Source organism: Haemaphysalis longicornis, unplaced genomic scaffold, assembly GCF_048455015.1.
Source record: "Haemaphysalis longicornis isolate Haplotype H1 unplaced genomic scaffold, Haemaphysalis longicornis Haplotype H1 scaffold_7, whole genome shotgun sequence".
Lineage (NCBI taxonomy): Eukaryota > Metazoa > Arthropoda > Arachnida > Ixodida > Ixodidae > Haemaphysalis > Haemaphysalis longicornis.
Window position 1 is genome coordinate 167,846,477 of NW_027526422.1, and position 9,170 is coordinate 167,855,646.

General features: G+C 45.7%; 1 protein-coding gene across 1 annotated transcript in view; it reads right to left on the reverse strand.

The window, feature by feature from the left end:
• The window catches only part of LOC144145456 (uncharacterized), a 32,340-nt gene extending 23,488 nt beyond the window's left edge, over nucleotides 1–8,852 (reverse strand). Inside the window, exons 1-2 of the mRNA XM_077677078.1 lie at nucleotides 8,809–8,852; nucleotides 786–872 (exon numbers count right to left, since the gene is read on the reverse strand). The gene's annotated coding sequence lies outside the window, so the exon portion shown is untranslated. The remainder of the gene's footprint in view (nucleotides 1–785; nucleotides 873–8,808) is intronic.
• Between the last annotated feature and the right edge of the window lie 318 nt (nucleotides 8,853–9,170).

The window sequence follows — 9,170 nt, forward strand, 5'->3', positions numbered from 1 at the left end:
AGAATAAACCTCGAGTCATTTGAAGTTTTATTCAGCCTAATGGCTAGGAGGTACGTTTAATCGCAAATTATAAACAAACGTGGTTTGCTTCGTAAACACCGTCGACTAGTCCTTCTTCGAAGGTCATCCATCTTCACTTAATAGATCGGGACTATTTCTAACTATGAGCAGATATTTTGGATTAGCCAATACGCAAAATAAACTACGTCATTAATCCGCTCAGAAAGTGGAAAGAAAACAAAAACGCTCAACTAAAATTCTTGTAAAAAAGGTCTGGTAGACATGATTACAGCGTCTTCAAAGGAACTACACCAACAAGCAATTGATATTCTTGCTGGTAGAGCAGGCCAATATGCCCAAACCTAGTCAAGAGATGCCCTCTTCATGACGCCCCATAAAACTACTATTGAAAATTATTTGGGCAGCGTTGTGCATTTTCAGTGGAAACGCCAGCTTTGCGGAAAAAGGGCAGACACAGAATGAACTCAAAGCTTCTCCTCTCTCAACCTGTCTGCATATTTGATTGCACAATGCCAGTATGGCCATTTTTAAGCAGTGCACTGACGACAACTACAGTTGTGGTGTTGCTCTTAACTAGACGACGTAAACAAAACTAGTGCGAGTGTCATTTCTTTGTGCACCATAGCAGCAAGTAGAGACTTGTTCGCTTAACACTTCTGACGCCCTGACAGAGCGTATCTAGATGCATAATTTTTCTGCTGTGAGAGTGAAGCAGAAATGGACTAAATGCTCATGCGATGACAATAGATTATCAATCAACTCACCAGATCCTCAGGGCCCACACGGTGCAGTTTCCTTATACAGACCTTCCAGTTCAGAACACGGACATGCCTAAAGTCAATTTTCTTGCACTGGCCAAAAACCAGAAACAAAAATATCGCTCTTAATTATAACCGTACGAAAAATGCAAACCTCCAAAAAGCCTCAACAAAAATGGCAAAACAGGGGACATGTATTTTTACCACAAAAAAGTGTCCCGAATCAAACCTAATCCAAATATTGAATGCGGACTTAAACATCACCACAGCCTTAAGGGTGACCCTTAAAATCTAAAAGCTTCACACACCACAGGCCTTCCGATGCATCGTCCACAATAAAGACATTGATGTCGGGCTACGTCAGGCATTACGGTGGAAGAATAAGGTTCCCTTAAGGTACCTATTCCAGTTGGAGCAAATCAGGGGTGATGAAACAGGAAATGCGCTGCCAGACGTGGTTAAGACTGATTATGTACCTTTAGCAACTGCAAAACAAGAACATCGCTCATTCGACAAGCACCGAGAAGAGTTCTTTTGCACAAGGAACGTTGTCCTTCCTTCATCTCTTCAACTAAATGGTGTTCTACTTTTGTAGGCGCTGTCAAACGGCTCTAAGCACATTAGACGAAAAAAATCACACAGTGCAGTTTTCGAGCATTCAACAAAATAATCACCCACTAAAAATAAGTGCTTCTGCAGGCGAGAACCCCCACCCCCTGCTTTTGAAAGCTACTAATGCATCACTCAAACTTCCCTCTGATACCCAACACGCTCCATGAGTCGGCCCTGATGATCATTTTAGAATTACAAAAATGCATCTGAGAAGAATAATTTTCTCGGGTACCATCCACCCCAAAGATTTGCCTACATCGGTTAAGATGACACAATTGCAAGTCTGCAAGACCCTTAGCAGATGGCGAGCGTGTGTAACCTCTAAAACCTTTGCATGGACAACGAAGTCAATCTTAACCACGAAATTGTTCAAATCAGCAACCGTGAGATACAGTGGTATGAAACTGCATTTTACACAACAGCAGTTGAAGCAACTGTGGGAAACGATGCTTTCCTTTGCTACGCATTGCAGATAAACAAAGCTCTATACTTGTGCCGAAGATTCAAATAATATCACGAGTACGGATTTCTGGGCTAGTTGGTGATGCTTTGACGAAAAATTCATAGCGCATAAAAACAAGGACAGAGAAGAGGAGAGACAACACGGAGCGCACTTTCAACTAACTTTATTTGGAAGTCACGTACAAATATATACCCCCACACTTATCGCATCCCCCTCCCCTCTAACGCCCACGTGTTGCAGCCTTGCCAAGGAATTCTGACTCCTTATCAGACAGATTTAGAGACGCCACGCTCACACACGTGGAGCCAGCCCTAAGAATCATTTCTGCCTCCATAATCTCGCGTACAAGCTGTTCCCTATGCCTGGCTCGGACAACGCAAGATTCGAACAGTGGCACGCAGCCGCAGTCATGACAATGAACCGACAGATGGCCATCCCGGTGGTTGCTAACATTTAATCTATGCTCCCTTAACCTGTCGTTAAGGCAACGTCCGGTCTGGCCGATATACTGTCTCCCGCATGACAGCGGCACCTCGTACACAACTCCCACCGCGCATTCCACAAAGGGCGTGCGATGCTGTTTTCCACACAACACCGGCCCTTTGCGGTACGGGTTAGTCATACTGCACAGTCGATTCATTTTGTTAGGAGCAGATAGTACCACTCTCACATTTATCCGACCGGCTATCTTCTTGAGACGGTGCGATGTGTTGTGCAAGTACGGAATTACGGCTACTTTTTTCTTTTCTGTATTCTCCGACAGGCACTTTTCAACGTTTAAGTTCTTGAGAGAACCCTCAGCTACAGAAACAAGAACAGCCGCAGGGTACCCAGCTGCCAGTAGGCGTTCCGATTGTTCCTTAAAACTACTCTGTATGGTATGCCAGCAGGATCTACTCAGGGCGTTCTTAAAACACATACTGGCAATGCCTCGTTTCGTCAATTTAGAATGCGCCGAATGATAGGGTAGCAGAGGCTTGTTTGCCCGGGGATGATAAGACCAACACACATGCTGCTCAGATAGCGTTAGGGAGATATCAAGAAATTGTAGCACCTTGTTATGTGGAACTTCGTGCGTTAATTCCAACGGGTTAAAACATTGCCGAAACACGTTTAAAAGCTTATCAACTGCCTCAGGGAATTTAGCAACGTTGTTGTCAAAGAGAACTAAAAAATCATCAACGTACCTAAAAATCTTTACAACGTGCAGACCCTCTAGGCGGTCTGCGAGGCATCTGTCAAGGTGGGATAGAAACAAATTGCTTAAAACCGGCGCCAAACATGACCCTATGCATACCCCTTGTTTCTGGACATAATATTTTTCATCCCATTCGGCGATGGTTGACTGCAAATAGAAGCCTAACAACTCCAAAAATCCAACAACCGTGACATTTGCAGAATTCTGAAATCGCACGGCTCCAAAACAATCAATGCTTTCCTCAACGCAATTCATGAGCATCTCTTGAGGCAACGAATAGTACAAGTCTTTGATATCTACCGAGCAAGCTAGGAAGCCTTTGTCAAAATTCTGTTTTAGGAAATCTATGATTTCATCTGAATTCTTTACCATGAAAGGGTCGTTAATATTTAAAAGGTTAAGATTCTCCTGCAGAAACAGTGCGACTGTCTTCTGCCAGGTACCATTTTCCGAAATAATCACTCTCAACGGGCACCCTTCCTTGTGGCTTTTAGCAGTGAACATGACTCTTAGAGAACCCGACTTGCTTTTCTCGACGCTTTTTGCTAGCCGACTCAGATTCAATTTGCTGCACAATCTCCGGCCCTCTGATTTCAGCTTACTCAACGAAACATTATTGCGCGGACGTAAAACAGAAGTGATAGCCTCAAGGGCTTTTTCTCCAAAATGCGCTTTCGTCAGTACAACAAACCCACCTTCCTTGTCAGCTGGGAGCACTGCAAGGCTACGTTCCCTCAGCGTAGCCGCCACTTTCGCTATAGGCACACTCGACACAACACTACTGTTCCTCATTAGCACATCTACGCCTTCTGAAAGGCATCTGTCCACCTCCGCTTCTGGGGCATATCTTGAGACCTGCCGAACGAGTGACAGCAGCTCCGGAGCTTTCATTTTCGGCTCCACGGCAAACTTCGGTCCCAGGCTTAGCACGTCCCGGAGGTCATCCGACAGTTCCGCATCCCCGACAGTCTTCACGACGCACCTTTGTCCTGTGGGTCTCTTGGGTAGGTCCGCACGTAGCTGCTGCAGCACCTGCTGCCAAAGGAATTCCGTGCTGCTGTCCACAATGGCGAAGAACGAGCGCAAGGCCCTGTTCCCACCCGGTGTCTCCATTGGATCTTGAAGGCATGTGGTCAGAAGACGTCTGTAGATGCGTGCACGATGTAGCCATTCTGACCTGAGTATTCTGCTCATTCGCGCACAATGTCCCGTAGAAGGTGCGACACCACCTAACGCCCATTTCACTTCTTGTGGAACGAGTCTGTGTCGGATACAAAACGACAGTGCCCGAGCTCGGCAGTTGGCGTTGGCAACGAGGGAGGCGATGTAGCATGGGTCAATGTCATGCGGGAGACAGTATATCGGCCAGACCGGACGTTGCCTTAACGACAGGTTAAGGGAGCATAGATTAAATGTTAGCAACCACCGGGATGGCCATCTGTCGGTTCATTGTCATGACTGCGGCTGCGTGCCACTGTTCGAATCTTGCGTTGTCCGAGCCAGGCATAGGGAACAGCTTGTACGCGAGATTATGGAGGCAGAAATGATTCTTAGGGCTGGCTCCACGTGTGTGAGCGTGGCGTCTCTAAATCTGTCTGATAAGGAGTCAGAATTCCTTGGCAAGGCTGCAACACGTGGGCGTTAGAGGGGAGGGGGATGCGATAAGTGTGGGGGTATATATTTGTACGTGACTTCCAAATAAAGTTAGTTGAAAGTTCGCTCCGTGTTGTCTCTCCTCTTCTCTGTCCTTGTTTTTATGCGCTATGAATTTTTCGTCAAAGCATCACCAACTAGCCCAGAAATCCGTACTCGTGAACTATATTTCTTATACATCGGGCTCTTTGTGTTCCTCCATTGACCCATGCTACATCGCCTCCCTCGTTGCCAACGCCAACTGCCGAGCTCGGGCACTGTCGTTTTGTATCCGACACAGACTCGTTCCACAAGAAGTGAAATGGGCGTTAGGTGGTGTCGCACCTTCTACGGGACATTGTGCGCGAATGAGCAGAATACTCAGGTCAGAATGGCTACATCGTGCACGCATCTACAGACGTCTTCTGACCACATGCCTTCAAGATCCAATGGAGACACCGGGTGGGAACAGGGCCTTGCGCTCGTTCTTCGCCATTGTGGACAGCAGCACGGAATTCCTTTGGCAGCAGGTGCTGCAGCAGCTACGTGCGGACCTACCCAAGAGACCCACAGGACAAAGGTGCGTCGTGAAGACTGTCGGGGATGCGGAACTGTCGGATGACCTCCGGGACGTGCTAAGCCTGGGACCGAAGTTTGCCGTGGAGCCGAAAATGAAAGCTCCGGAGCTGCTGTCACTCGTTCGGCAGGTCTCAAGATATGCCCCAGAAGCGGAGGTGGACAGATGCCTTTCAGAAGGCGTAGATGTGCTAATGAGGAACAGTAGTGTTGTGTCGAGTGTGCCTATAGCGAAAGTGGCGGCTACGCTGAGGGAACGTAGCCTTGCAGTGCTCCCAGCTGACAAGGAAGGTGGGTTTGTTGTACTGACGAAAGCGCATTTTGGAGAAAAAGCCCTTGAGGCTATCACTTCTGTTTTACGTCCGCGCAATAATGTTTCGTTGAGTAAGCTGAAATCAGAGGGCCAGAGATTGTGCAGCAAATTGAATCTGAGTCGGCTAGCAAAAAGCGTCGAGAAAAGCAAGTCGGGTTCTCTAAGAGTCATGTTCACTGCTAAAAGCCACAAGGAAGGGTGCCCGTTGAGAGTGATTATTTCGGAAAATGGTACCTGGCAGAAGACAGTCGCACTGTTTCTGCAGGAGAATCTTAACCTTTTAAATATTAACGACCCTTTCATGGTAAAGAATTCAGATGAAATCATAGATTTCCTAAAACAGAATTTTGACAAAGGCTTCCTAGCTTGCTCGGTAGATATCAAAGACTTGTACTATTCGTTGCCTCAAGAGATGCTCATGAATTGCGTTGAGGAAAGCATTGATTGTTTTGGAGCCGTGCGATTTCAGAATTCTGCAAATGTCACGGTTGTTGGATTTTTGGAGTTGTTAGGCTTCTATTTGCAGTCAACCATCGCCGAATGGGATGAAAAATATTATGTCCAGAAACAAGGGGTATGCATAGGGTCATGTTTGGCGCCGGTTTTAAGCAATTTGTTTCTATCCCACCTTGACAGATGCCTCGCAGACCGCCTAGAGGGTCTGCACGTTGTAAAGATTTTTAGGTACGTTGATGATTTTTTAGTTCTCTTTGACAACAACGTTGCTAAATTCCCTGAGGCAGTTGATAAGCTTTTAAACGTGTTTCGGCAATGTTTTAACCCGTTGGAATTAACGCACGAAGTTCCACATAACAAGGTGCTACAATTTCTTGATATCTCCCTAACGCTATCTGAGCAGCATGTGTGTTGGTCTTATCATCCCCGGGCAAACAAGCCTCTGCTACCCTATCATTCGGCGCATTCTAAATTGACGAAACGAGGCATTGCCAGTATGTGTTTTAAGAACGCCCTGAGTAGATCCTGCTGGCATACCATACAGAGTAGTTTTAAGGAACAATCGGAACGCCTACTGGCAGCTGGGTACCCTGCGGCTGTTCTTGTTTCTGTAGCTGAGGGTTCTCTCAAGAACTTAAACGTTGAAAAGTGCCTGTCGGAGAATACAGAAAAGAAAAAAGTAGCCGTAATTCCGTACTTGCACAACACATCGCACCGTCTCAAGAAGATAGCCGGTCGGATAAATGTGAGAGTGGTACTATCTGCTCCTAACAAAATGAATCGACTGTGCAGTATGACTAACCCGTACCGCAAAGGGCCGGTGTTGTGTGGAAAACAGCATCGCACGCCCTTTGTGGAATGCGCGGTGGGAGTTGTGTACGAGGTGCCGCTGTCATGCGGGAGACAGTATATCGGCCAGACCGGACGTTGCCTTAACGACAGGTTAAGGGAGCATAGATTAAATGTTAGCAACCACCGGGATGGCCATCTGTCGGTTCATTGTCATGACTGCGGCTGCGTGCCACTGTTCGAATCTTGCGTTGTCCGAGCCAGGCATAGGGAACAGCTTGTACGCGAGATTATGGAGGCAGAAATGATTCTTAGGGCTGGCTCCACGTGTGTGAGCGTGGCGTCTCTAAATCTGTCTGATAAGGAGTCAGAATTCCTTGGCAAGGCTGCAACACGTGGGCGTTAGAGGGGAGGGGGATGCGATAAGTGTGGGGGTATATATTTGTACGTGACTTCCAAATAAAGTTAGTTGAAAGTGCGCTCCGTGTTGTCTCTCCTCTTCTCTGTCCTTGTTTTTATGCGCTATGAATTTTTCGTCAAATAATATATTACATAAGTTAAACTGCAAAATACAAGCTAGTGACCGAGCTGCTGACCAAGCTTTATTGTTAATTGTTTCCTTCACTTGACTTTTATGTCATCCTCATTCATTATTACGAACCTTTCGACCATGTGCCGAGTACGTGCTTACTGCTGAAGCTCCCACCCTTCCCCTTGACAGCCGGAGGAAACAGTGAATCAAAAAATTTCAAAATATGGCTTTCAATCAATCAAACTCAAGAATCTTGCACCTAATCGCACGTCTGTTAAGTCCGGTGGACGACGAAAATCAGTCCTCGGCACTTCACTGTTTTTGATATACTAAAATATTATAACTAATAATATAGCCTCAAACGTCCGCCTGTTTGCAGATGACTGCGTATTTATACAGCAATAACAGATTCTGCAGATATACGTACGCTCCAGACGGATTTACCAAGGTCAGGGTGGTATCGTTCTTGAGAAACGAAGGTTAACACGGATAATGCTAAGCACCTAATGTTTACTTCGTAGTGTACAGATCTGACCCCAAATGAGTACACTGTTTGCCATACGTTACGAGCCAGTCCAGTTGTTTAAGCATCTCGGTATTTTTCTTAGTTGAAAGTTTACCTCAGTAATCATATAGAATACATAACCAGTGATGCTTATAAAAACTAGGCCTGCTTATACAACGTTTACACATTTCAAACTGTGAAACTGAACAGCACGCATACATTTCTTTATATCGTCCTCCGTTAGTCTACCTGGTGAATTGGGAACGGTAGTGATTCCTGTTACCTCGCCTTCTAGAAACGTGTTTCAAGGGCCGTTGAAATTGTCTGCTTAACCCATTACGTTACCGTCACAATATTCATCGCAAATTTTGCTGTTTGAGCGCTGTGTTGTCACATAAAAACCCATTGATGTACTCACTGTGCTATATATAGCTCAAGCACCCTCCCTCAGGTATCATTCATCGGGAGGGAACCTGTCACTTCTGAGGAGAAGTGCAGGGGCGGTGCTCAAAAAAGATTTCTCCTGTGCGCTACACCGATTGTCGCCCTCTTAAATGCCAAAGCTGCAACTCCCCAAGCATGGGCATACAGCGGGGAAGAACCCGTTTTTATCCCACTACTCTCGCAGAGGCACATAGGTGCTGAGATAGAAGGAGCAAATGTAAACAAAGCTGCTGATGACAAACCAACGACAGAACCACTCTACACACAGTGCCAAGTAAAACGTACCTTCTAAACTAATCTATTGCGATCTATCTACAAAAAACATTCAACAAAAACGTCATCTGATTGATAGCCAAAATTCAGAACACTAAAATTCTAGCAGAAAGTGAACGCTTCGTAATATTGCTGCGATAAATGATCAGTGCCAGATAATCTGTGTCGCATATTTTTATGAAAACTATATCCTTATAATCTTAAACTATAACAAAAAACATTTTGCTTTCACTTACCAAGAAAGGAGAATTTGCAACAATGTTCCATGCCTTGCAAACCTGGGCAGCCCTGTGAATATGGAATAAAATTGCAGTTATATCAGACTCTTCCCGAAAAGCGTCAGGTATTCAGGCTGCTTGGGGCGCTAGGCTCAGAGTTTTGTCAGCCAAAATGCGTGTGCACGCGTTCCCGCATATGCATGTGGGACTCATGCATGTGACCCATGTTTATGCGTGAATACACTTGTACGTGCATGTGTGTTGTTCTGTTCAAAGGTAATTAACCCTCGAGCAAAGCTTCCAGGGTGAGCACAACTTCAAGCCATATTTTGGAAAAATAACTTTTACAATTTGTTTTCTAAATGCAACGTTTTACTAAA